Source organism: Manis pentadactyla, chromosome X (assembly GCF_030020395.1).
Source record: "Manis pentadactyla isolate mManPen7 chromosome X, mManPen7.hap1, whole genome shotgun sequence".
Lineage (NCBI taxonomy): Eukaryota > Metazoa > Chordata > Mammalia > Pholidota > Manidae > Manis > Manis pentadactyla.
This window is the reverse complement of record NC_080038.1, coordinates 42683276-42710745: the sequence shown is the minus strand read 5'-3', so window position 1 is coordinate 42710745 and position 27470 is coordinate 42683276. Positions and strand designations below refer to the sequence as shown.

The 27470-nt window shown below is 41.8% G+C and overlaps 1 long non-coding RNA gene and 1 pseudogene across 1 annotated transcript; one reads left to right on the top strand and one right to left on the bottom strand.

Moving 5' to 3' along the window:
- The first annotated feature begins 669 nt into the window (after positions 1–669).
- Positions 670–5224, top strand: LOC130681881 (uncharacterized). The gene is made up of 2 exons (XR_008995112.1): positions 670–2846; positions 4225–5224. It is a non-coding gene; the product is annotated as an uncharacterized LOC130681881 (long non-coding RNA).
- Positions 5225–13622: 8398 nt separating this feature from the next.
- LOC118917236 (retinol dehydrogenase 12-like) lies at positions 13623–14336 on the bottom strand (annotated as a pseudogene).
- Positions 14337–27470: the final 13134 nt, after the last annotated feature.

Genomic DNA, 27470 nt, shown 5'->3' with positions numbered 1-27470 from the left:
GGTGGGAATGCAGTGTGGGGGGAGGGTGGGTGTGGTGGGATGGGGGAGGGGTGCGCAGTGTGGTTGGGGAGGGGGGTGCAGCAGGGTGGGGGCACCGGGCATGGTGGGGTGGGTGCAGCGGGGTGAGTTTCAGTACAACAACCTGGTGCTAAGCTGGCGGCCTTGAGAATCTTTTAGGGAGAGGAAATTTCAGGGTCTCTGAGTCTAAGAAGATTCCTGTTTTGTCCCACAGAAGGCAATAAAGAACTCCCTCAGGCAGAGATTATTATATCTGGTTGAGGAAATCTAGGGGTGTCTGATTATTTTGGGGGTTTCTGGCTGAGGGAAGTTTTGATTTCCTCAGGAAGTGCAATTAGGGAGTCACACAGACCGAAAGAAGATAGTTTTATTTTTATTTCTGCCGGATGGGGACTGCCTAGAAAGGCTTTGTATCACCTCTTAATCCTAAGGATCCTGAGGATGTCAGAAAGCACAGCAAGGACCCCACTGCCTGAGCGAGCCATTGAGGTTCCCAGATTTTCGACCTCCCTGCCCCAACCGTCCAAGAGGTCTTCCAAAGAGAACCTACCTCAAAAACGAAGCCGTGGTGAAAGAGCACTGCACGACGAGACCAATCCCATAATTCCATGGCACGAGGAAAATTGACCAATAAGAACAGTTAAGTGAATTTGATCTGGCCAATCAGAAGTTAGGAAACTAGGTGGGGCAAGTGAGACAGGCGTGGGGGTCTATTAGTACAGGCTCCAGGGACAGGAATGTCTTCTCAAAATGGGTGAAGACTGATTTTCCCACTTGAAACATTGTTGCCCTCTGCCAGAAATGATCATTCCAGGTTCCATAGGCCATGTAGCACGCATGCCCAGATATTCACTGTTATGTCAGCATATATCTTCCTATCCTCTGCTGCGCATTTGTTTAAATATATGGTATACATGAGGCAGGCCATCATCTCAAATACTTGCCCTTAGTGTCCAACTTCCTCAGATATGTGGGGTTTTTCCTAGATCTTACTAGGGCTTCTCTAGTAACTTAAGAATGTTAAATGGTTTTTGAGACTGAATTATTATTAGTAATATACACATCAAGTTATTGAAATGGTGACATCATACAGTTTTCCCCTTAAAGGTGGCACCTTCAGATATTAGATTTCCTCATCTAGCTAGCTGAAGATTCACAAATATTCCAAAATCAAACTGTTTTTGGTTTAGAGGACTAATGCCTGGCCCGTGTCCCCACAAGACTTCTTGCAGGAGAGTACTCAGGCTCCTCCTGGGCCCTCGCCCCACAGGACGACGATTGGACATTGTGGTTCGACTGAGGGGAGCTGAAGGTCCCCATCTTGAGGGATGAGGTGGGGACTGGAGGCCACATGTAGAATGATCAATTCATTGGTTCCCCATAAATGTGCAACGTGTCCTGGTGCTGGTGGACCCAAGAGCTGAATGTTCTCTGACTAATAGCAACCCTGAGCATTTTCCCGGGACCCCTGCTGTGATAGATGGCTATGGGGGTAAGGCAATTAGAGTGAAGAAAGCCCAAATCCCATTGGGGATAGGGTGTTTACCCCCAAAGGAGTATACTGTGTACATGTCTCCCACCCCTGAATATATTTTGGGGATAGATATCCTGCAGGGCCTGTGGTTACAGACCACTGCAGGTGAGTTCAGACTGAGAGTACATGTGGTAAAGACAGTTCTGAGGGGACATGCTAAGCACCCACCTGTAGCTCTGCCTGTACCTCAGCAGGTGACAAATACTAAGCAGTATCAATTGCTTGAGGGCACAAGGAAATTGGAGAAACTCTACAGGAATTGGAGAGGGTGGGCAGCATAAAGCCCACTCAGTCCTTTTAATTCCCCAGTGCGGCCAGTGAGAAAGCCAGATGGCTCCTGGCGTATGACTGTAGACTATAGGAAATTGAATAAAGGCACACCCCCTTTGCATGCTGCTGTCTCCTCTATAGCAGACATTTTGCACATGCTCAGCCAGGAGCTGGGAATGTATCATTATGTAGTAGACCTTGCTAATGCTTTCTTCTCTACTGACATAGCACAGGTAAGCCAGGGAGAGTTTGCCTTCACATGGGAAGGCTGGCAGTGGACATTCACTGTCCTTCCACAAGGGTACCTCCACAGTCCCACCATCTGTCATGGACTTGTAGGCCAGGACTTGACCACATGGAAGAAACCGTAAACAGTGTGGTTGTATCAGTACATTGATGACATTATGCTCATGTCTGATTTTCTTTCAGATTTAGAAGCGGCAGTTCCTAGACTGTTGCAATGTCTACAGGAAAAAGGATGGGCTGTGAACAGCACCAAGGTTCAGGGACCTGGATTGTCTGTGAAATTCTTGGGGGTTGTCTGGTTGGGTAAAACTAAAGTTGTTCCTGAAGCAGTTATAGACAAGGTCCAGGATTTCCCCACCTCTACCACTGTGGCAGTATTACAAGAGTTATGGGGTCTTTTGGGCTACTGGAGAGTGTTTATCCCACACTTGGCACAAATTCTGAAGCCCTTATACTGGTTGGTACAAAAGGGCATCAGGTGGGACTGGGATGAGACATGTGCAGCTGCTTTTACTGCTGCCAAGTGGGCAGTCAAGGCTGTACAGACCTTGAGTGTAATGTACTCATCAAGGCCCTGTGAGCTAGATGTTCATGTAACTGAAGATGGTTATGGATGGGGTCTTTTGCAGTGCCTTGAACGGACATGCCAACCTATTGGATTCTAGTCCCAGCTATGGAAAGGAGCAGAGGTCTGGTACACCTTGACAGAGAAGCAACTGGCTGCGGTGTACCACACCACCTGGCTACGGAGCCCATCACTGGAACAGGTCTGACCAAGGTAATAACCACCTATCCCATCGCGGGGTGGGTGCGAGACTGGACCCAAAGGCCATGGAGTGGCATGGCACAGACACCTACAGTGGCCAAGTGGGGCACGTATTTACAGCAGTACAGCACCCTCTCTACTAGCCCCTTAAATGGAGAACTCCAACACTTATTGGGGCCAGTGACCTATACCAGTGAGAAGCAGGAAGAACTTGCTTTTAAGCCATTGGTAGCCGAGACTCCTTATCGGGGGGAAAAGCCCCTTTTCCTGAAGATGCTTGGTACACAGATGGCACCAGTCGGGGGCAGCCCCCGAAGTGGAGGGCTGTGACTTTCCATCCTAAGACTGAGACAATATGGATGGAGGATGGAGAGAGGAAGGGCAGCCAATGGGCTGAGTTATGGGCAGTATGGCTCCTGATCACCCAGGAGCCTTCCCCCATAGTTGTCTGCACTGACAGCTGGGCTGTCTATTGATCCTGTGGCTACCAACATGGTATGCCAACTGGATGGTTGGTCACCTTTGGGGGCTAGAGTTGTGGCAAGACCAATGGTCCTCTGGTCAGACTAAGGCTGTTGCTATATTTCATGTGACTGGCCATTTGCCTTTGGCATCCCCAGGGAATGATGAAGCAGACACGGTGGCCTAGGTGTGCTGGCTAGAAGGAAAGCCTGCTCTGATGTGGCCCAATGGCTACACCAACGTTTGTTGCACGTGGGACAAAAGACAATGTGGGCTGTAGCTTGTAGGTGGTGCTTGTCATTGACCTTTGAAGAAGTCAGCAGAGGCTGGAAGGAGTGCCTTGTGTGCCCTAAGAGGGACTTACACCAAGTTCCACAGCAACATGGGACAATAGTAAGGGGGCAATACCCCTTGTCAGGTGGCAAATAGGCTATATTGTGTCTTTGCCCATATCAGAAGGTATCAGTATGCCATGACATGTGTGGACATGGCCACTGGACTACTGGTTGCTTTTTCTGCATATCGTGCAGAACAGCAAACCACCAAGCAGGGCCTGGAGCATCTCTTTGCATCCTATGGCCGGCTGCAGGTGATTGAGAGCAATCAAGGCACCCACTTCACTGGACATGCGTTACAACAATGGGTACAGCAATTAGGAATAAAGTGGGAATTTCATGAACCATATAATCCTACCATGGCAGGCATGATAGAGAGGTAAAACAATTTGTTGAAATCTGGCCTGAAGTCGGACACCAATTGTCTAAGGGGTTGGTCAGTTTGCCTATGGACAGTGCTGCAGCATTTGAATGAGAAGCCACATAAAGGAGCTTTGAGCTCTGTGGATATGCTCACACACCTTGCTGCCTCTCCTATACAATTGTACATTCAAACCAAAGAAGAGTTATTGAAACCAGTATATGGCCAGCAGAGCAACATCCTGCTGCCAGCCCCTACTGCATTACGTCTTGGAGACACTGTTGAATGGACCTGGCCCTGGACATTTCGACACATGGACCAGTGATGGCTGGCCCTTCTGGCACCTTGGGGGAAAGGCCTGGAAACTGGCCTCATGTGTATTCCTGGAGTAACAGCTGAATGGCCCGCAAAGGTCATGGTAATGTACCCAAAACATCCAGGAGGTAAGAACATCTTGCCGGGAAGTTTGTTTTATCTTTATGGCCAGTGCATGTACCACCCGTGGCCCTATATATCGACCCATCTGTAACTCCCACAAGGAGGTGGGTGAAAGTCTGGTATACTAGACCAGGATGAGATCCCATTCCTGCTACTCTTTTATCACAGGACCACTCTCTTGTATGTGTCCTACCTGATGGACAAGATTTGCCTATGCTGGTGTCATTAAAACATGTATCTTATCACCCTTAAGGTTGTTTTCTTCTACAGTCCTTGTGGCCTGAATACACCCCCTGGCTGCAGCTGCCACGTGATGATTCCTCTGAACCCTCAGCTACTGCCTGCCTATGGAATGGATGAGCTATGGACTTAATCTGCATAAGACTTTGAACCTAGCTGAATCATCCGTCTTGAGGATTGTAATGATTTTGTTGCTGTTGCTATTGTTATGTCATTAGTCTGGTCACAATGCTCCAGTTTTATTTCCCTGGGACCACTGTGGAAGAAGGGGAATGAGTAGATTATAAGGCAAGATTTCTGGATGGGTGGGCTGTGGGTAAAATTGCAGTATTTCCAGAATCTCTCGCCTGGCTTTAGTGCATTTGCATATCCTCAGGAATGGAGAGAAGTTCATCTCCATATCAGTGGGTAATTACCTGGGCAACTGAGGGCGTGTCTGAACCTGAGAGTTTAAGGGGAGGGGCTGGCTTGCTTGCTGGCTTGCTTCCTTCTGGAGCAGGGGAGATAGATGGTGCTGGACTGCCATTTGTAAGCAATAAACGGGTTAAACTTTATTTCTCCCTTTGACTGATTTCGGTTTTTATAGGTATATTACCCTGGGATTTCCTCTCCCCAGACTTACATATGGTAAAGTTCCTCATGATATCTTCAAAGTTTAAGGTCCATTCAGAACATGCTCTCTGTCTTCTAGTTACATTTCCATGACAGATGGGACAAAGTATTCTGTTTTCTCTCATTGCAGTCAGGAAACATTTTCTACTGAAAACGTGTTGCCAGGCAGCAGTCTGCATGGGTGTTTTTAGCACCTCCTGATAGGGCAGTAGATATTATCTTTGGTGTAGTAGGTGGCTGTGGGGAGTTTCTTGGCCATGGCAGGGATTGGGGGATCAAGGTGCTGGAGGCTGTGTTGGCAGCATCAGTGGCCGAGGTGGTGGCTGTGGACTGGTCTTATACCATGTGCAAACCTGGAGAGGGAGGGAAGTCACCTTTAACTTTTTTAAAAAAAACAATTTTTGATACATGTTTTTTTTGATAACCTGCTTTTTCTAGAAGACCCCAATAACCAGGAACATGTTTTACCCCTTAATACTAGTATTTACAACAATAGTATTGTGTCCATGTAATTAGGGCTTGCTGTGTCCCTCATGGGGCTTAGAAGTCACTTTCCCCAAGAAGTGTTTCTTACTTTCACCATCAGTGCCTCCAGTGAGTCCCCATTACTCCCTGGGCTTTCCATCTACAACCTTGAACTCTTCTAAGTTGCTCCTCTCAGAGTGACAGAGAGGTCTCTTAGGCCTGGGACAGGGCAATGTCCCTTGTGCCCAGCACAAAGCGTTTTATGTGCATCATCCCATTTAGTTTTCGCAATTTCCCCTTGAGTTCACTACTGTTATCATCCCCATTGTACAGATGTTGAGACTGAGGCCCAGAGAGTTAAGCAACCTGATCGATGTTATACAATCAGTGGGTGGCAGAGCTGGAATTCACATCCAAGTTGAACTAAGTCCAAGCTCTGTGTTTTGAGTCACTCTTCTATATTGCTTCAAATATCTGTTGATTGGTTATATGAAAATTAATAAAGGAAAACCAGTGGATTCACACACCCACCACTCCTCATGGATTGCAGACCTTACCTCAAGAGAGGGACACCTTGTAAGCCATACTATTTTAGCTACTTTACTACCCAGCAGGAGGAAGGAAGGTTTCTGCCTCCCCTGGCAACAGCCCTGCCACTGAGAGACTGTTATAACTCAGCCAAAAGAAGTCATGATACATTGAACTCGACTTACTCAAATGGACTTTTTGCTTAGAGCAGCCTTCCCAATTCAGCTCTCTCTTCTATGAAAGAGCATTCACTCCTTTGTTCTTTGGACTAGCTTATGGTTTTGCTGTAGCACTTGGGATTATGAGAACTGATATGTCAACAGATTGAATGACCTAGAAGAAATGGATAAAGTCCTAGAAACATATAATCTTCCAAGATTGAATCAGGAAGAAATAGAAAATCTCAACAGACTGATTACTAGGAATGAAACTGAATCAGTAATTTAAAAACTCCCAATAAACAAAAGTCCAGAACTAGTTGGCTTCATGGGTGAATTCTACCAAATATTTAAAGAAGAGTTAATATGTATCCTTCTCAAACTATCCCAAAAAACTGAAGAGGAAGGAATGCTTCCAAACTCATTCTATAAGCCTAGCTGATATCAGGCAACTCTGATACCAAAACCAGATAAAAACACCACAAAAAATAAAATTATATGCCAATATCCCTGATGAACATAGATTTACAAACCATTAACAAAATATTAGCAAACTGAATTAAAAAATACATTAAGAGGACCATTCACCACAACCAAGTTGGGTTTATTCCAGGGATGCAAGGATGTTTTGATATCTGCAAATCAATCAAAATGCTACACCACTTTAACAAAATGAAAGTTAAAAATCATATGATCATCTCAATAGATGTAGAAAAGGCATTTGGCAAAATTCAGCATCTGTTCACAATACAAACTCAACAAAGCAGGTACATACCTCAACATAATAAAGGCTGTACATGACAAACCCACAGCTAACATCAGACTCAGTGGTGAAAAACTGAAAGCCTTTACTCTAAGGTCAGAAATAAGACAAGGATGCCCACTCTCACCACTTTTATTCAACATACTACTGGAAGTCCTAGCCACACGAATCAGACAAGAAAAAGAAAGGAAAGGCATCCAAAGTTGAAAAGGAAGAAGTAAAAATATCACTATTTTCAGGCGACATACTATAAACAGAAAACCCTAAAGACTCCACCCAAAAACTATTAGAACTAAGAAACGAATTTAGTAAAGTTGCAGGATACAACATCAATATACAGAAATATGTATATTGATAACATCCATGCTCATAATGGTCAGTTATTCAATGGCAAAGGAGGCAAGAATATACAATGGGGATAAGACATTCTCTTCAATAAATGGTGTTGGGAAAACTGAACAGCTTTATGGAAAAGAATGAAAATGCTTTCTTACACCATGTACAAAAATAATTCAAAATGGATTAAAGACCTAAATGTAAGACTTGGAACAATAAAATTTCTAGAAGAAAATATAGGCAGTAAACTATTGGACAGGTCTTAGCAATATTTTTTTTGGATCTGTCTCCTCAAGTAAGTGCAACAAAGGAAAAAATAATCAGGACTACATCAAACTAAAAAGGTTTTGCACAGCAAAGGAAACCATTATCAAAATGAACAAGCAATCTACTAAATGGGAGAAGATATTTACAAATGATATATACAATAGGGGGTTGAATCCAAAATATGGAGAGAATTCATACAACTCAACACCAAATAAATGAATAATCCAGTTAAAAATGGGTAGAGGACCCAGATAGACATTTTTCCAAAGGAGCCATACAGATGGTCAACATACATATGAAAAGATGCTCAACATCACGAATCATCAGGGAAATGAAAATAATGCTTGTCAGAATGGCTATTATCATAAAGACAAGAAATAACAAGTGTTGATGAGGATGTGAAGAAATGGGAACTCTTATGCACTGTTGGCGGGAATGTAAATTGTTGCAGACACTATGGAAAGCAGTATGGAGGGACTTCAAAAAATTAGAAATATACTGTATGACCAAGTAATTCAACTTCATGATATTTACCCAAAGAAAACAGAAACAGTAATTCAAAAAGATATATGCACCTCTATGTTCACTGCAGCATTATTTATAATACAAGATATGGAAACATCCTAAGTGTCCACTGAAAGATGAATTGATAAAAAAGATATAGTATATATACACAATGGAATATTATTCAGCCATTAAAAAGAATAAAATCTTGCCATTTGTGACAACATGGTTGGACTTAGAGGTATTATGTTAAGTGAAAGAAGTTAGAGAAATACAAATAATATGTATGACTCCACTTATATATACAATCTAAAAAGCAAAACAAAAAAAGAACAAACAAAGCAAAACAGAAGTAGACTCTTAAATATTGAGAACAAATTAGTGACTGCCAGAAGGGAGGGGAGTGGGAAGATGGGCAAATTAGGTGAAGGAGATAAAGTGGGACAACCTTTCAACTATAAAATAAATAATATGTATTTTCTAAGATGACATAGGGTTTCCTTTTCTTTTTTTAAAAAATTTCATTATTTTTTAATTTTACGGTAGTTTGAAATATTAAAATATAGTTTGAGGAAGAACACTATGAGATATTTCTACATATGTGCCAGGATGACTGAAATTAACAAAATTAGAAAGAGTAACCCTCATACAATAATGTGCGAGTGTAAACTAGTACAACCACTTTGGAAAAGTATTTGACTATATATTTTTTTTGAGATGGCATCTCTCATATTTATTGATCAAATGGTTGTTAACAACAATAAAATTCTGTATAGGGGACTCAATGCACAATCATTAATCAACCCCAAGCCTAATTCTCAACAGTCTCCAATCTTCTGAAGCATAATGAACAAGTTCTTACATGGTGAACAAGTTCTTACATAGTGATTAAGTTCTTACATGGTGAACAGTGCAAGGGCAGTCATATCACAGAAACTTTCAGTTTTGATCACGCATGATGAACTACAAATAATCAAGTCAGATATGATTATTCGTTTGATTTTTATACTTCATTTATATGTGAATCCCACATTTCTCCCTTATTATTATTATTATTTTAAATAAAATGCTGAAGTGGTAGGTAGATGCAAGATAAAGTTAGAAAACATAGTCTAGTGCTGTAAGAGGGCTAATGTAGATGATCAGGTCTGTGCCTATAGACTAAGTATTAATCCAAGCTAGACAAGGGCAACAAAACATCCACGGATGCAGAAGATTTCTCTCAAAACGGGGGGTGAGGTTCTAAGCCTCACCTCTGTTGATCCCCAATTTCTCACCTGATGGCCCCCCTGCGACTGTGCCTGTCTTAGGTTGTTCCTCCCTTGAGGAATCTTACCCATCTCTGGCTAACCAGTCATCTTCCGGGACCATACAGGGAAATGTAAAGTTGGTAAGTGAGAGAGAAGCAATATCCTTTGAAAAGGTTAGCTTTTTACTTTGCAGACTTATGCCCTGTGGCTTCTATGCCCAGCATTTGTCTTGAGGTATCTTTACTACTTGGAAGAATTATGATACTCAGTAATTTTCGATATGAGGCATGAATTCTACTTAAGGGTTGTAATTAGGAAGGAAGAAGAAAAGCTGTAGAAGTAGCAGATGGAAGAAAACATGGGAAGATTGATTATTTCTTTGACATATCTTCTTGTAGAGTAACATAAGCATGTATAAGTTTTAACAAACTACTAATTAAATTGCGTACACACATTAACAGAATAGGAATACAGATAAATAACCAAAGCAGACCTACAATTACCAGCCATATCCAGTGAAACCAACAAAACCAGTTAGGTACCCTAGGCATTTGTGAAAACTTATCAATGATATGATGGATATTGTCTAACTGGATTTGAATAGTTTGAGAAAAATCAGATAAATTAAAACAACACATTTCTGGGAACTGTTCACATCCCATATGTTCTTTTAACAATAGGTAGTCTATAGTCGCATGATTTTGGAGCACTGCAACTTGCACTTCTCCTAATTCTTGGTTGAGTTCCGACAGTATAGATCCGGTCAAATTTGTTGTTTTACTGTATGCACAGGCCAGCTTAGATATCTCCTTCTTCATTCCACTGGCAAGTCCAGGAACCGGTGGGATGAATGCAGCTACAACTGCAACAGCGCCAGGATCTTTGTTGAAGTTTTTTGATGATCATCTTCTGGAATGACTCTTCCAGAGAATGTTGATGTTGGAAGTTCTTCTTCATATTGTATCTTAATTCGTTTTCTGGGTAGCCAAATTAGGCTTTGATCCACTGTATAAACACAAACAACCCCTTTCCCACACTTTGATATGACATTTATACCATTGTGAAGAACCTATTGGAGATCACCACACAGGAACTGCTTTTATTTGAAAAGAAAGGAATATTATCAGAAAGATGTACTTCATAGCTGATCATCTGACACCCTTTAAAAGATCAAAATCAAGGATATGTAAAGCATGCATTAATCGTTGATTTGCAGTTAGTTTTATCCTATCAGGGAGTAATCCCCTTTTACTTTCTCTTTTTTTGTTATCATTAATCTACAATTACATGAAGAATATTATGTTTACTAGGCTCTCCCCTACACCAAGTCCCCCCCACAAACCACATTTCGGTGACTGTCCATCAGCATAGCAAAATATTGTAGAATCACTACTTGTCTTCTCTGTGTTGCACAGCCCTCCCTTTTCTCCCACCCCCCACATTATGCATGCTAGTCATAATACCCCCTTTCCTCTTCCCCCCCTTATTCCTCCCTACCCACCCATCCTCCCCAGTCCCTTTCCCGTTGGTACCTGTTAGTCCATTCTTGGGTTCTGTGATTCTGCTGCTGTTTTGTTCCTTCAGTTTTTCCTTTGTTCTTATACTCCACAGATGAGTGAAATCATTTGGTATTTCTCTTTCTCCGCTTGGCTTATTTCACTGAGCATGATACCCTCCAGCTCCACCCCTGTTGTTGCAAATGGTAGGATTTGTTTTCTTCTTATGGCTGAATAATATTCCATTGTGTATATGTACCACATCTTCTTTATCCATTCATCTACTGATGGACACTTAGGTTGCTTCCAATTCTTGGCTATTGTAAAAAGTGCTGTGATAAACATAGGGGTGCATCTGTCTTTTACAAACTGGAGTGCTGCATTCTTAGGGTAAATTCCTAGGAGCGGAATTCCTGGGTCAGATGGTAAGTCTATTTTGAGCATTTTGAGGAACCTCCATACTGCTTTCCACAATGGTTGAACCAATTTACATTCTGACCAGCAGTGTAGGAGGGTTCCCCTTTCTCCAAAACCTCGCCAACATTGGTTATTGTTTGTCTTTTGGATGGTAGCCATCCTTACTGGTGTGAGGTGATATCTCTTTGTGGTTTTAATTTGCATTTCTCTGATAACTAGTGATGTGGAGCATCTTTTCATGTGTCTATTGGCCATCTGAATTTCTTTTTTGGAGAACTGTCTGTTCAGTTCCTCTGCCCATTTTTTAATTGGATTATTTGGTTTTTTTTGTTGAGGTGGGTGACCTCTTCATATATTTTGGATACCAAGCCTTTATCGGATCTATCATTTACAAATATATTCTCCCATTCTGTAGGGTACCCTTTTGTTTTATTGATGGTGTCTTTTGCTGTACAGAAGCTTTTCAGCTTAATATAGTCGCACTTGTTCATTTTTGCTGTTGTTTTCCTTGCCCGGGGAGATATGTTCAAGAAGAGGTCACTCATGTTTATGTCTAAGAGATTTTTGCCTATGTTTTTTTCTAAGAGTTTTATGGTTTCATGACTTACATTCAGGACTTTGACCCATTTTGAGTTTACTTTTGTATATGGGGTTAGACAATGGTCCAGTTTCATTCTCATACATGTAGCTGTCCAGTTTTGCCAGCACCATCTATTGAATAGACTGTCATTTCCCCATTGTATGTCCATGGCTCCTTTATCATATATTAATTGACCATATATGTTTGGGTTAATGTCTGGAGTCTCTAATCTGTTCCACTGGTCTGTGGCTCTGTTCTTGTGCCAGTACGAAATTGTCTTGATTACTATGGCTTTGTAGTAGAAATTGAAGTTGGGGTGTGAGATCCCCACCCCACTTTATTCTTCTTTCTCAGGATTGCTTTGGCTATTCGGGGTCTTTGGTGTTTCCATATGAATTTTTGAACTATTTGTTTCAGTTCATTGAAGAATGCTTTTGGTAATTTGATAGGGATGGCATCGAATCTGTATATTGCTTTGGGCAGGATGGCCATTTTGATGATATTAATTCTTCCTAGCCAAGAGCATGGGATGAGTTTCCATTTGTTAGTGTCCCCTTTAATCTCTCTTCAGAGTGTCTTGTAGTTTTCAGGGTATAGGTCTTTCACTTCCTTGGTTAGGTTTATTCCTAGGTATTTTATTCTTTTTGATGCAATTGTGAATGGAGTTGTTTTCCTGATTTCTCTTTCTATTGGTTCATTGTTAGTGTATAGGAAAGCCACCCATTTCTGTGTGTTAATTTTGTATCCTACAACTTTTCTGTATTCCGATATCAGTTCTAGTAGTTTTTGAGTGGAGTCTTTAGGATTTTTTATGTACAATATCATGTCATCTGCAAATAGTGACAGTTTGACTTCTTCTTTACCAATCTGGATTCCTTGTATTTCTTTGTTTTGTCTGATTGCCGTGGCTAGGACCTCCAGTACTATGTTACATAACAGTGGGGAGAGTGGGCATCCCTGTCTTGTTCCCGATCTCAGAGGAAAAGCTTTCAGCTTCTCGCTGTTCAGTATGATGTTGGCTGTGGGTTTATCATATATGGCCTTTATTATGTTAAGGTACTTGCCCTCTATACCCATTTTGCTGAGAATTTTTATCATGAATGGTTGTTGAATTTTGTCAAATGCTTTTTCAGCATCTATGGAGATGATCATGTGGTTTTTGTCCTTTTTGTTGATGTGGTGGATGATGTTGATGGATTTTCGAATGTTGTACCATCCTTGCATCCCTGGGATGAATCCCACTTGGTCATGGTGTATGATCCTTTTGATATATTTTTGAATTCGGTTTGGTAAAATTTTATTGAGTATTTTTGCATCTACTTTCATCAGGGATATTTGTCTGTAATTTTCTTTTTTGGTGGGGTCTTTGCCTGGTTTTTGTATTAGGGTAATGTTGGCTTCATAAAATGAGTTTGGAAGTATTCCCTCCTCTTCTATTTTTTTGGAAGGGTTTTCTTTTTCATACTCCCCACTTCCTGCTAAGATCTTATCAGAAGCACCTTCAGTGTTTATACCTCTACCAACAGTCTGTTCAATTCTATCTAGAATTTTTCTATCAGGTTTCTCAACATTCTTTCTAGGACTTCCAGATCAGCTTGGAGAAGATGATGCCTGGGTGTATTGCATAAGAGATGATCCCTGCTCCTTGAAGCCCCTTGTTCAGCTCCCATGTAAAAAGCACATTGGCCAGCTTGCTGTGTCAAGAAGCAAAACCCTGGCTGTAGTACTTCTCACCTTGGAGGCTGTGGAAGCAAATCTTGGCAGCATGGTGGGCCACCAATGACAGGGTCACCATCCATTCAGGAGTGGACTCCTTCAGCTGCTCCAGGAGTAAGTAGGGTGAAAAGGGAGTGGCGCAGGTGGTTGGATCCCAGGTGGGTTTAGGAGTCATCAGCTGTCTTGGAATATGCACACATCATTGCACCTACATTGTTGATCAGCATATAGAGCTGCTGCTTCTCTTCCAGAAAGCCTTCGGCAATGGCTCTGTTGGATTTGGTATCAGACAGGGACAGCTTCTGCACCAGCACCTGGGACTTCTTTGTATCAGCTCATATTTCAGTGATAGAAATCTCCCTCTTCAGTACATCTCAGCAGGCAAGGTGTACTCAGGCTCCTCTGCAGGTGAGCTTTCTGGCCATCTCCTTGCCAGTGACCACTTTGGCTCCAGTGATCACCACTACCTTCCCAGGAAGCTGCATGTTTGTTCTCCAAACTCCACCAGCAAAGAGTTTCCTGATGGGTAGAGCTATTACATACGGGAAAGAAAGGGTCCCAAGATAACCAGCATATTTTCACCTTCTTTAGTTGCTGCTGCTTTAGCAAAAGCAGCTTTGACTCCAACTCAGGCATGGGCTCCTGGTGTGACTCCAACTCTTGGCTGCTTCTTTCTGCTTCTCCCTCATCCTCCTTTAGCTCCTCTGGCTCCTGGGATCCCGGCAATGGCCTGGCCTGCCTCTGTCTTTTTTTTTTTAATTACGGTATCATTGATATACAATCTTATGAAGGTTTCACATAAGAAACATTGTGTTTTCAATATTCACCCCTATTATCAAGTCCCCCCTACACCCCATTGCAACCACTGTCCATTAGTGTAGTAAGATGATATAGAGTCATTACTTGTCTTTTCTGTGCTGTACTGCCTTCCCCATAACCTACCTATATTGTATGTGCTAATTATAATGCCCCTTAATCCCATTCTCGCTCCCTCCCCACCTACTCTTCCTAACCCCTTCCCTTTGGTAACCGCAGTCCCTTCCTGGAGTCTGTGAGTCTGCTACTATTTTATTTTTTCAATTTTGCTTTGTTGTTATGATTTCACAAATGAGTGAAATCATTTGGTACTTGTCTTTCTCCTCCTGGCTTATTTTACTGAGTGTAATGGTTCTTTCTTATAAGGATACATGTAGTTGCTCACCCAGGAAATCAAGGATAATCTCTCCCAACTCAATAGCCTTAACTTAATCATATTTGCAAAGAACCATTTTCCAAATAAGGTAGCATTTACAAGTTCCAGGGATTATGGCCTAGTACCTTTGGGAGAAATTATTCAGTCTATTACAGGAGTAGGTCAGACACCTTGTTCTGGAGTTCTGGGGTTACTGGTTTTGGAAAAGAGTAACGACCTCTGAGGCCACACTGGGTGGAAGGCAGTACAGCCTGGAAGGGATGCACTTCCTGGCAGTACAGGAAGGGATGTGGGCTCTATAGTCAGACAGACCTGAGTTCACTCCCCAGCTACAACAACTGAGTACTGAGACCTTGGGCGAGACACCCAGCATCCCTGACTCTCCATTTTCTCTTTTGTGAAAGGAGGTAATATTTGTTCCTCCCTCACAGGGCTGTTGTAAGTTGAACTCATAAAGCACTTAGGGTAGTTCTGTGCTTGCTCTGTTCTGGGGTCACAAGGAATCTTAAACTCTCTCAGAGGATGTTATATAGATGGTCTTATTGCCCCATATCACAGATGTAGATCCTAGAGGGCAGGATTTGCCCAAATTCAGAGTCAATAAATAGTAGAGGAAGGAATGAAGGCCATGTCTGCTGATCCTTCGACACAAGGCTAGTCTACTCCACAGGAGGAGATCATAAACCCCAGCACCTGCAAAGAGCGTGTGTAAATGACAGACACATCTGCAAGCAGGAAGTCTGTGGACAGTTGTGTGCTGACTATTGGTGCTGCAGACTGTGGTGTGGGAAACCAGGGTAGTGGAGGCCTCTGGGCTTAGCACTTTCCCACAAAGAGAACAGGTGAGACTTTCTGCACTGGTGGTAGTGACGAACACCTGTGTAAGGACAGTACCTGCACTGGGACACAGGATGCTGTGGACCTTCTTCTGACTTCAGAATGGATGGATGAAAAGGCCAGCATTATGTGGCTGTGAGAGTTTCTCATGATTCCTCAAGAATATTGTTCATTGTGCCCAAGATTCTTTCACTCTATAGTGCATTTCCACTTCTTTTTTTAAAAAGTAAACTGTATATTGAAGTACAACATAAAAATGGAATTTTTCACAAATCACAATTATATCACTTGAGAGGAGTGGGGAACTCAGGATTTGAGAGTTGGTATTATTTTCCTCAAGACAAATCATTGCTGTTGAGTATATCAGAAAAATATATTTGCCAATTTTACGATTCAACAACTTAGGACTTTCTTGCGTGTATTTCTGGCATGATTGACCATACAGACTGTTGTTATCTATGACATTTTTTAATGTTTTGCTGTTTTATGTTTTAAAAACAGCTTTATTAAGATATAATTGACATACAATGAACTGTACATATTGAAAGTGTAAAATTTGATAAATTTATAGATATACATATCTATATGTATATACACAAATATACACACACATAATATATACCATAATCAAGATAGTAAACATATTTATCACTCTCTCATCCTTGCTCACACATCTGAGCAACCACTGATCAATTTTCTGTCACTAAAGATTAGTTTGGATTTTATAAAGTTTTATATAAATAGAAACATGCACTATGTACCCTTATTTGTATGGCTTTCTTCACTCAGTATAATTATTCTGAGATTCATTCATGTTGTCTTGTATGGATATACTCCAAATTGTTTATTCATTCACCTGTGGATGAACATTTAGGCTGTTTTCAGTTTCTATTATGAATAAAGTTGCCATGCAAATCTTATATAAGTCATTGTAAGGACAAATACTTTCTTTTGGGTAAAAGCCTAGGAGTAGAATAGCTGAATCATATAGTAGGTGCATGATTAGATTTTAAAGAAATTACCAAACTGTTTTCCAAATTGTTTGTCTCATTTTGTACTCCCACTCGCAGTATGAGAGTTCCAGATCCTCCAGATCTATGCCAACACTGCTATGGTCAGTCATTTAAATTTTAGCCATCTTAGTAAGTATGTACTGGTGTGTCTTTATGTTTTAAATTGATATTTCCCTAATGACAATGATGTTGGGCACCTTTTCATGTATTTATTTGCTACCTGTTTATCTTCTGCTCAAGTCGTTTGCCCATTTTTATTGGGTTATTTCCTTATTATTGAATTTTGTGAGTCTTTTCTATAATTAGGAGCATATTTTTGCAAAGACTTCTCCCAGTCTGTGGCTTGTTTTTTCATTATCTTAACTGTGTCCTTAAAAAATTTTTTTTTAGTTTTGATGAAATCTAACTTATCAATTCTGTCTTTTATGAATTGTGCTTTTGTTGTCAAATCTAAGAAAAAAATCTTTGCATAACCCGATGTGAAAAAAATTTCTTCCTGTGGTTTCTTCTAGAAGTTTTATACTTTCAGGTTTTACACATAGGTCTATGATCCTTTTTGAGTTAATTTGAATGAGAAAAGCACATTCTTTTGCATTTGGTTATCCAATTGTTCCAGAACCATTTTTTGAAAAGGCTATCCTTTTTCCACCACATTGCCTTTGCATCTTTAAAAAAATCAGTTGTCCATGTATGTGTGGGTTTATGTCTGCAGTGTCTACTTTGTTCCATTTATCTAATTTGATCTTTACACCAATACCATATGGTCTCAATTAGTACAGCTTTATATTAATTCTTGTGTCAGGTAGTGTTAAGCATTTCAACTTTTTTTAAAACATTGTTTTGGCTAGTCTAGATCCTTTGCATTTCTATATGAATGTTAGAATTATCTTCTCAGTTTCTATCAAAATTGTGCTGGAATTATGATTCAGATCACATTAGATGTATAGATAAACTTGGGGAGAATTGACATTCAACAATTGACTCTATCAATCCATGAACAAAGTATACCGCTCCATTTGTTTAGATCTTATTTAGTTTCTCTCAGCAATATTTTGTAATTTTCAGTGTACAGGTCTTTCACATCCTTTGTCAAGTGTATCCCTAAGTATTTCACATTTTTGATATACTGTAAGTGGTATTGGGTTTTTTTTTTTCATTTTCTTCTAATCAGGTAATAAGTATGAATAATATTGCTTCTCTCTTTTGAATGATGACTTCTCAGTGGTAAATCAGAGGCACAGCTATGAAGTGAACTTTCAGTTTTACCAAGGTGTTCTATTTGTATTTTTTTTGCATTTTTTTATTAAGTTATCATTGATATACACTCTTATGAAGGTTTCACAAGAAAAACAACGTGTTTATTAATTCAGCCCTGGGCAAGTTCGCTATGGATTCAATGTGACCAAAGAAAATTGACAACAGAACACTCTTTGGGGTGAAAGGGTTATACCCAACTTTATTTCCAGGTGGCAGGTCAGTCATTAGAATCCCACTCACTCAGAGCAAGTCTGCATGCAGCAAGCCAGTCTCTGCCTCTGGGACCCTCTGTCCACACAGCCACCCTCTGGGCCTCTCTGTCTGCACAGCTGTCCTGCACAGTCATCCCACACAGCCATTCTCTGGGCCTCTGCCCAGTCATCCCGTACAGCCGTCCTCTGGGTCTCTCTGCATAGTCGTCCTGCACAGCCGTCCTCTGGGCCTCTGCCCTCAGCGCTGCCACCACTCCAGTCTCTGCTCTGCTCTCCTGCAGCCTTGCATCCGTGCCACCATGTCGTGCCCAGAGCACAGGGCAGAGGTCTTTTTATAGAGTCAACAGCCATGTATTGCCCACAGGTGTGCAGTGAGCTAGTCAACCATGGCCAGGTGAGAATCCTGGCCACAGGAACTCTCATTTTATCCACAATGAGTTTCTATTAAATCTAGGGCGGGTATGGCTTTTGAATCATTTTAGCATTAGCCATCTTTGCCAGTAGAGCAGACTTGTATTTGTCAGGAGCATCCATGAGAAACAACTGTGTGGATTCAGGTCTCAATTCAGCCTCCTCCTGCTTGCCAAGTCATCATGCCGCATGCTGTCTGTTACCTGGTAAGCCCACTCCAGCATCCCCAACTGATGGAGATCTTTAGCCTCAGCTAGTGTTTTCCATTGACAGTCACCCAGCTGGTTATAAGGCCTCATGTAGGATGGGCAACCCTCCAAGCTCTAAGATCCACATCAACAAGGAAGGTATATATATGGACACATGTCCAAAGCATCCTCTGGGAGTCCTTTCCACATTCCCCACCAGTTGTGCAGGATTCATTGGTAGGGACTCATTTATCCATCCCATAAATTGGCATACAATTGTTTAATTTCAGCCCCTGCTGGGTGGAGCTTACTCCTTATCAGGTACATTCTATACAGCCTTGCAGCCCATTTTTCATTTGATTCCTGGGCTAGCTCCTTAAAGAGAGATTGGGCCTCAGGGTAAGAGAGATAATGCATCTCCTCCTCCAGATGAGAACTTTACTTCCTTCTGGACCTTCTTGCCTTTTCTGTCTTTATTGCTTTGAGGGTGGTCAGCAGTAGAGGGTAGATCTCCTTCGCATTCCCATGGTGTCTTGTGCCTCCTATTTCTCTAGAGGGACCAGTCGTCTTCCGCAGGGTCTTCCATCCATTTTACCTCCTCTGGGAGTTTAAGCTCCTATCTCTCCAGGCTGCATCCTAGTGAGAAGCTGCCAAGGGGAAGGCCTAGCTTGTCTCTTGTGGTATGGAGCCCCTTTTCAGCAGGACATCCCCCTGTTTCAGAGTCCTGGGAGGGGCAGGAATGTAAACTTCCTAATCTTTAGTCACTTTTAAAAAATTTTGGTATCATTAATCTACAATTACATGAAGAACATTATGTTTACTAGGCTCCCCCCTTCAAAAAGTCCCTCCCCACATACCCCTTCACAGCCACTGTCCATCTGCATAGTAAGATGCTGTAAAATCACTACTTGTCTTCTCTGTGTTGCACAGCCCTCCCTGTGCCCCCCACGCACTATACATGCTAATCATAATGCCCTCTTCTTTTTCCCCGCCCTTATCCCTCCCTTCCCACCCATCCTCCCCAGTCCCTTTCCCTCTGGTAACTCTTAGTCCATTCTTGGGTTCTGTGATTCTGCTGCTGTTTTGTTCCTTCAGTTTTCTTTTGGTCTTATACTCCACATATGAGTGAAATCATTTGGTACTTGTCTTTCTCCTCCTGGCTTATTTCACTGAGCATAATACCCTCTAGCTCCATCCATGTTGTTGCAAATGGTAGGATCTGTTTTTTTCTTATGGCTGAGTAATATAACATTGTGTATATGTACCACATCTTCTTTATCCATTCATCTACTGATGGACATTTAGGTTGCTTCCATATCTTGGCTACTGTAAATAGTGCAGCGATAAACACAGGGGTGCATCTGTCTTTTTCAAACTGGAGTGCTGCATTCTTAGGGTAAATTCCTAGAAGTGGAATTCCTGGGTCAAATGGTATTTCTATTTTGAGCTTTTGAGGAACCTCCATACTGCTTTCCACAATGGTTGAACTAATTTACATTCCAACCAGCAGTGTAGGAGGGTTCCCTTTCTCCACAACCTCACCAACATTTTTTGTTGTTTGTCTTTTGTCTTCTGGATGGTGGCGATCCTTACTGGTGTGAGGTGATATCTCATTGTGGTTTTAATTTGCATTTCTCTGATGATTAGTGATGTGGAGCATCTTTTCATGTGCCTGTTAGCCATCTGGATTTCTTCTTTAGAGAACCGTCTATTCAACTCTTCTGCCCATTTTTTAATTGGATTATTTGCTTTTTGTTTGTTGAGGCTTGTGAGCTCTTTATATATTTTGGATGTTAATCCTTTGTCGGAGCTGTCATTTATGAATGTGTTCTCCCATACTGTAGGATACCTTTTTGTTCTATTGATGGTGTCCTTTGCTGTACAGAAGCTTTTTAGCTTGATATACTCCCACTTGGTCATTTTTGCCTTTGTTTCCCTTGCTCAGGGAGATATGTTCATGAAGAAATCAGTCATGTTTATGTCCATGAGATTTTTGCCTATGTTTTTTTCTAAGAGTTTTATGGTTTCATGACTTACATTCAGGTCTTTGATCCATTTGGAGCTTACTTTTGTGTATGGGGTGAGACAGTGATCCAGTTTCATTCTCTTACATGTAGCTGTCTAGCTTTGCCAGCACCATCTGTTGAAGAGACTGTCATTTCCCCATTGTATGTCCATGGCTCCTTTATCATATATTAATTGACCATATATGTTTGGGTTAATGTCTGGAGTCTCTAATCTGTTCCATTGGTCTGTGGCTCTGTTCTTGTGTCAGTGCCAAATTGTTTCGATTACTGTGGCTTTTATAGTAGAGCTTGAAGTTCGGGAGTGAGATCCACCCACTTTATTCTTCCTTCTCAGGATTGCTTTGGCTATTCGGGGTCTTTGGTGGTTCCATATGAATTTTTGAACTATTTGTTCCAGTTCATTGAAGAATGCTGTTGGTAATTTGATAGGGATTGCATAGAATCTCTATATTGCTTTGGGCAGGATGGTCATTTTGACGATATTAATTCTTCCTAGCCAGGAGCATAGGATGGGTTTCCATTTGTTAGTGACCTCTTTAATTTCTCTTAAAAGTGTCTTGTAGTTTTCAGGGTATAGGTCTTTCACTTCCTTGGTTAGATTTATTCCTAGGTATTTTATTCTTTTTGATGCTATTGTGAATGGAATTGTTTTCCTGATTTCTCTTTCTATTAGTTCATTGTTAGTGTATAGGAAAGCCACAGATTTCTGGGTGTTAATTTTGTATCCTACAACTTTGCTGAATTCCAATATTAGTTCTAGTAGTTTTGGAGTGGAGTCTTTAGGGTTTTTTATGTACAATATCATGTCATCTGCAAATAGTGACAGTTTGACTTCTTCTTTACCAATCTGGATTCCTTGTATTTCTTTGTTTTGTCTAATTGCCATGGTTAGGACCTCCAGTACCTTGTTGAATAACAGTGGGGAGAGTGGGCATCCCTGTCTTGTTCCCGATCTCAGAGGAAAAGCTTTCAGCCTCTCGCTGTTCAGTATGATGTTAGCTGTGGGTTTATCATATATGGCCTTTATTATGTTGAGGCACTTGCCCTCTATGCCCATTTTGTTGAGAGTTTTTATCACGAATGGATGTTGAATTTTGTCGAATGCTTTTTCAGCATCTATGGAGACGATCATGAGGTTTTTGTACTTTTTGTTGATGTGGTGGATGATGTTGATGTACTTTCGAATGTTGTACCATCCTTGCATCCCTGAGATGAATCCCACTTGGTCATGGTGTATATATCAAAACTTGATATAGTTTTGAATTTGGGTTTGCTAATATTTTGTTGAGTACTTTTGCATCTATGTTCATCAGGGATATTGGTCTGTAGTTTTCTTTTTTGGTGGGGTCTTTGCCTGGTTTTGGTATTAGGGTGATGTTGGCTTCATAGAATGAGTTTGGGAGTATTCCGTCCTCTTCTATTTTTTGGAAAACTTTAAGGAGAATGGGTGTTATGTCTTCCCTGTATGTCTGATAAAATTCCGAGGTAAATCCATCTGGCCTGGGGGTTTTGTTCTTTGGTAGTTTTTTGATTACTGCTTCAATTTCGTTGCTGGTAATTGGTCTGTTTAGATTTTCTGTTTCTTTCTGGGTCAGTCTTGGAAGGTTGTGTTTTTCTAGGAAGTTGTCCATTTCTCGTAGGTTTTCCAGCTTGGTAGCATATAGGTTTTCATAGTATTCTCCAATAATTCTTTGTATTTCTGTGGGGTCCGTCATGATTTTTCCTTTCTCTTTATGATTCTGTTGATGTGTGTTGACTTTGTTTTTCTCTTAATAAGTCTGGCTAGAAGCTTATCTATTTTGTTTATTTTCTCGAAGAACCACCTCTTGGTTTCATTTATTTTTTCTATTGTTTTATTCTTCTCAATTTTATTTATTTCTTCTCTGATCTTTATTATGTCCCTCCTTCTGCTGACCTTAGGCCTCATTTGTTCTTCTTTTTCCAATTTTGATAATTGTGACATTAGACCATTCATTTGGGATTGTTCTTCCTTCTTTAAATATGCCTGGATTGTTATATACTTTCCTCTTAAGACTGCTTTTGCTGTATCCCACAGTAGTTGGCGCTTTGTGTTGTTCTTGTCGTTTGTTTCCATATATTGCTGGATCTCCATTTTGATTTGGTCATTGATCCATTGATTATGTAGGAGCGTGTTGTTAAGCCTCCATGTGTTTGTGAGCCTTTTTGCTTTCTTTGTACAATTTATTTCTAGTTTTATGCCTTTGTGGTCTGAAAAGTTGGTTGGTAGGATTTTAATCTTTTTGAATTTACTGAGGCTCTTTTTGTGGCCTAGTATGTGGTCTATTCTGGAGAATGTTCCATGTGCACTTGAGAAGAATGTGTATCCTGTTGCTTTTGGATGTAGAGTTCTATAAATGTCTATTAGGTCCATCTGTTCTAGTGTGTTGTTCAGTGCCTCTGTGTCCTTACTTATTTTCTGTCTGGTGGATCTGTCCTTTGGAGTGAGTGGTGTGTTAATGTCTCCCAAAATGAATGCATTGCATTCTATTTCCTCCTTTAATTCTGTTAGTATTTGTTTCACTTATATTGGTGCTCCTGTATTGGGTGCATATATGTTTATAATGGTTATATCCTCTTGTTGGACTGAGCCCTTTATCATTATGTAATGTCCTTCTTTATCTCTTGTTACTTTCTTTGTTTTGAAGTCTATTTTGTCTGATACTAGTATTGCAACACCTGCTTTTTTCTCTCTGTTGTTTGCATGAAATATCTTTCTCCATCCCTTGACTTTTAATCTGTGCATGTCTTTGGGTTTGAGGTGAGTCTCTTGTAAGCAGAAGATAGATGGGTCCTGCTTTTTTTATCCATTCTATTACTCTGTGTCTTTTGATTGGTGCATTCAGTCCTTTTGCATTTAGGGTGATTATTGAAAGATATATACTTATTGCCATTGCAGGCTTTAGATTCGTTGTTACCAAAGGTTCAAGTTTAGCTTGTTTACTACCTTACTCTCTGACTTAACTCGCTTATTGAGCTGTTATAAACACAGTCTGATGATTATTTCTTTCCCTTCTTTTTCCTCCTCCTCCATTCTTCATATGTTGGGTGTTTTGTTCTGTGCTCTTTTTAGGAGTGCTCCCATCTAGAGCAGTCCCTCTAAGATACCCTGTAGAGGCGGTTTGTGGGACTCAAATTCCCTCAACTTTTGCTTCTCTGGGAATTGTTTAATCCCTCCTTCATATTTAAATGATAATCGTGCTTGATACAGCATCCTTGGTTCAAGGCCTTCTGTTTGATTGCATTAAATATATCATGCCATTCTCTTCTGGCCTGTAAGGTTTCTGTTGAGAAGTCTGTTGATGGCCTGGTGGGTTTTCCTTTGTAGGTGACCTTTTTTCTCTCTTTGGCTGCCTTTAATACTCTGTCCTTGTCCTTGATCTCTGCCATTTTAATTATTATGTGTCTTGGTGTTGTCCTCTTTGGGTCCCTTCTGTTGGGAGTGCTGTGTGCTTCTGTACTCTGAACAACTATTTCCTCCCCCAGTTTGGGGAAGTTCTCAGCAATTATTTCTTCAAAGACACTTTCTCTCCCTTTTTCTCTCTCTTCTTCTTCTGGTAACCCTATAATGCGGATATTTTTCCTTTTGGATTGGTCACACAGTTCTCTTAATATTGTTTCATTCCTGGAGTTCCTTTTATCTCTCTCTGTATCAGCTTCTATGCATTCCTGTTCTCTGGTTTCTATACCATGAATGGCCTCTTGCATCTTATCCATTCTGCTTATAAATCCTTCCAGAATTTTTTTCACCTCTGTTATCTCCCTCTGGAGATCTGTAATCTCCCTCCAGACTTCATCCCTTAGCTCTTGCATATTTCTCTGCAGCTCTGTCAGCATGTTTATGATTTTTATTTTGAATTCTTTTTCAGGGAGACTTGTTAGGTCTGTCTCTGCAGATCCTCTCTCACATGTTGTCTGAACTATCTTGGACTGGACTAAATTTTTTGCCTTTTCATCGTGACAGCGGTGGCTGTAGGCAGGTTGCGGGTGTGTCAGCTGGGAGAAGAAAGTCCTTTCCTCCTTGCTGGATGCCTTGCCCTTCTCCACTGCCTGTGTCAGTTACGCACACTCCTGGAGCAGCCACCGGGTTAGTCCCCTAAGCTGCTGTGGGCGGGGTCTCCATCAGAGCATCGCGGAGCCCTGCAAGGAGTGGCAGGTATGCCAGGTGTGCTCTTCCGTGATAGCGGCACCCCTTCCGGGAAGCTGTGTGCCAGCAGTGGCCTTTGGGTCTGGCCCGGGAGGCTGTGTGTTGGGCTGGGATTCCGGTTGGCTGCTGGGATCTCGCCTGCTCCCTCTGACTCCACTGCAGGTGCACGCGGGGCTCTCCTGTGTGGGCCTCTACTGGGCTCCTCTGGCTCCACTGCCTCTGGTGCGCGTGAGCTGCACCCAGACTGTTCAGTCGCTGCTGCTGCAGGCTTGCACAAGCCTGTCCTGGTCCTCTCTGGTGCTGTTGGTGCACATGATTTACTCCTGGTCCCTTCTGGTGTCGCTGCCCCCAGCATGTGCTGCCACTCTCCCGCTACTGGCCCGGTGTGTTGGGTTCCACGCCAGTTGAAGGATTGACTGGCAGGCTGCTTAGTGCCATGATGGGCTTCAGAGTTGCACTGCCTCCCTGGGACTTAGGGCACCTAAGTTTCCCCGGGTATCCCAGCTGCTGGTTAAGTGTGCTGGGACAACTTCATCCAGCAATGGGTCCCTGTCTCTTTAAGACTTGCAGAAAGCACTCGCTTTTCTGCTGTCTCAGGGGCACCGGTTGAGGGACCTACCCACAGGTTTCGCTTTTCCATTTCTCTAATATCCAGCACCCCCGTGCACCTTGTGTCTGCGTTCCAGGTGAGGATTTCTAGAGCTGGTTGTTTAGCAGTCCTGGGCTTTCACTCCCTCCCCATTCCAACTCCTTTCTTTCCGCCAGGTTTTGGGGTGGGGGAGCATTTGGTTCCCGCCTGGCCGCAGCTTGTATCTTACCCCCTTCTTGTGATGTTGAGTTCTCACAGATGTAGATGTATCCTGGCTGTTGTACTGCATCCACTGGTGTCTCTTTTAGGAATAGTTGTATTTATTGTATTTTCATAAATATATATGTTTTTGGGAGGAGATTTCCACTGAACTACTCATGCTGCCATCTTCCCGTGATCCTTCTTTAGTCACTTTTAAGTTGTGCTTTAGCTGCTTTAATCCAAGGGTTAGGGTCTGGGTACCCCTCCAGGAAGGGCTAGAATGATACCATCTTCACTAGCAGATCTGAGTGTGACAGCATCAGTGTCAGGCCAGCTGTTTGCAAAGGTATCATCCCCAACTGCACTTAGGTACCAGCGCTAGCCTGATGTCTTTGCCTTACAGGCTTGTTTAGCTGTATAGTGGTCCCCAAAGATGAGGATGTCCTCTCCTCTCAAAGTGCCCCAGGACCACTGCCCAGTAATAGGGAGCTCCTCCCACTATAACCCATTATGGAGCTTGGTAACCCACCCCCAGTCCAGAGGCATACACTCCTTCCCCTTTCTGTTCAGGCTCACAGGTCTTAGTGTTCACCACCTGCCTAATGGGTGCTCAGGGGAGCAGGCCGACTTCCTACTCAATACAACTCAGCATCTTTAACCCCAAAAATCCGTTCCAGTGGTGTGGGTTTGTTTAAATACTGACTCTGTGCTTGGCCAGGCTATTGAAGCACAGGGGGAGACCACAAAAATATAGTGTGATACAGCAAGGAACAATGCTGCCCCAGACCAATGCAGTGGTGTTCTCAAGTGTGAGTCTCAACCATTTCAGGCCATCCAGGATTTTTGCCAGTTGATTGTTCTATTGACTGGGTGGTTCCCATAACAATTTCCTAATCATCTCCAGAAATCTTCTGCTTCTCCTCATTGCCAGTTGTAGTGGTTTGAGGTTTGTAGGCGCTGGTCAAGGAAAAATATATGCCCACATGGTAGCAGTAGCACACACACACAGACAAGGGAACTTCCTCACAGCAAGAATCTGTACCAAGGCTAAAGTATATAGTCACTACTCAGAAGAGGAGGAGACAAGGGAACTACTGGGGGGGATGCAGGATAAGAGAAGGAACTTATGTGTCTATGTGATGTCACCCAGGGCAGTCTTTGGATCAGAGAGCTCTAAAGCACAGCAGCAACTTGGGTCTTTTATAGCCTGAGGCTGATCAATTGTCAGCAGATGTACAGAGGTTTTATGGGGTATGCAAACAGTGGGCTCTTAATGGAGAAAAATCTGCTTGTTTTGGAGATTTGTAAAATAAGTGGATGTGTAAAAATTAAAGTTTGGCACTGATAGGCTTTTGGGTCTCAGCCTGCAATGAAGAAATAAACAACCCAAAGGTCTATACACAAAGGCCATATTTGACCTATTTACTGAAGAGGTGAAGCTACAATCCATCCTATTAAGTCTTTAGGAATTCTGGCATAAAGGTGTATAGGTATAGTTACAGTTTTTCATTTAGGGATCATATCTACTTCTGGTATCTACAGTTGTAGCATGAGGTAGGAAAGAAGAAAGTTGAGGTGGTGTGGGGAAAGAATTGTATAGTAATATCAGCATCTTC